Genomic DNA, 2,029 nt, shown 5'->3' with positions numbered 1-2,029 from the left:
CTATAAATTGTTGGTGTGGAATTATAGGCTGAATAATATATGTAATCAAATCTTAGTTGGTCTAGTTTCGTATAAAAGAGACCGTGGAAGCAAAGAAATTTCCTATAAAGAGATATTTAAAGTTGTGTGGGACAGGGTCAGAATGACTCGAAATCCCTATTCTGTTTTAAGAAAATCACTATAATTTGTACAAAATGGTTACAAGATAAAATTTATATGCTTAGACTCCTTAATGAGTCTAGTTTCAAATGAAATCAAATAGAACATACTTTGAATTCTGTACAATGAGAATTTTGATTCGTAGTGAAGACTGGTCAGGTTAGTCAAACAGTGAAACAGGGAAACTTTAAGAAAAATCTGGTATTGATTGGCCAAACCTAAAATTCTGAAAATTTTATGGATGGAAGATATACGAGTCTATATTCAGGAAAATTAACGGCAAGTGATTTGGAGCCTTGTAGCTCCGGTTATAAATAATTTAGTGACCATTGGTCAGGAAAACAGCTTGTAGTGAATATGTGATTTTGTTGTAAACATGGATAAAACTTGTTTTAGTTGCTCATAAGCTATTGATTAAACCCATACTTGAATTCTAATTGTGATATTGTAAAATGATATATGAGTGTTAGATGGATCTTTGATATTAAAATTTGTGAAATTGTAAGTTTATGAGTATTCGAATATGAAATGATAGTATGGCGTGAAATTGAATTATTCATTGGAAAAGTGATTGATGTAGATTCACCAAGCCCAAGTATGTACATGATAGTATATGTGGTATGTGAAGCATATTTGAATAATTGTGATGTGAATACATGAAAATTTATATTTTGGTTTAAGATTTACGCGATGAATGTGAATGTGTATATATGTGATAAGGCCTAATGGCCGATGTGATGAATGTGAAGGTGTATATATGTGATAAGGTTGAATGGCCAATGTGATGAATGTGAAGGTGTATATATGTGACAGGGCGAGTGGCCAACGTGATGGATGTGAAAGTGTATAAATGTGATAAGTCCCGAAGGGCATTTGTGTCAAGATTATATCCGGTTAAAACCCGCAGCCTTATGCGAGAATATTATCTTGATTAACGTCCATAGGCTTCGTGCTTGTACTATATCCGAGCTTTAAAGACCCGACGGCTAAATGCTAGGATTCAAGTAAGACTTTGATATTGAGTATTTGCAATAAGTTACCATCAAATAAGTGTTATGTATTTAAGATGTTCAAAAGGACATTTACTCATCGGTGGAGTGATTTCGAGGTGAATTATCAGGATCGAAGAGGTAAGTAAATGTGATTAATATTATGACTCCAAATATGTGAATGATCTAATTGGTAATGGTATGCCTGTATAATGAAGTATGTGATGAAATGTTCTTATGTATTAGAGCATATTCTGCCCAAAAGCCTTATGATTTGAGTATGGGTTGGGCTAAATGTACCAAGACAAGGTAAGAATTATGTTTTCACATTTACGATATGTGATAAGAAATATGTTTGTTTCTTTATGTGCCTACTGGTAATTCAGTATTTGTCATGTTGAAATACTTAAAAATAAGGGTGTGATTATGAATAAGTGGAAAGGAACATGGAAAGTTGAAAATTGACGAAGAATGTGCTTTGGAAATATTCACCATCTAGGTCACTATTATTCAAGGTATATATATATAAGATGACCAAGTAATTGTCTATTGATATTATGGTTCGAGATGAAGCTCTAGATTAACTTCATCGAACAGTTGAAATGAATGACCAATGATAGTGAATGAGAACACTTTGTGTTGCTTAAAACTTACTAAGCTCGCAAAAGCTTACTCTGCTCAATCATGTTTTGGTTATAGGTTGTGGATTCGACTACCATTTCGGGGATCATCAAGACTTCGTCACACTATCTACCATTGCGGCAACTATGTAATTAGACTTAGCTTATGGCATGTATAGGATAGACAATACAAGAGAATGATATTATGACTATTGTATATAAGCCATACGAAAATGGCATCTGTTGGACGTTTACTTATAG

This window comes from Gossypium arboreum, chromosome 8 (genome assembly GCF_025698485.1).
Source record: "Gossypium arboreum isolate Shixiya-1 chromosome 8, ASM2569848v2, whole genome shotgun sequence".
Classification (NCBI taxonomy): domain Eukaryota; kingdom Viridiplantae; phylum Streptophyta; class Magnoliopsida; order Malvales; family Malvaceae; genus Gossypium; species Gossypium arboreum.
This window is presented reverse-complemented; position numbering follows the sequence as displayed.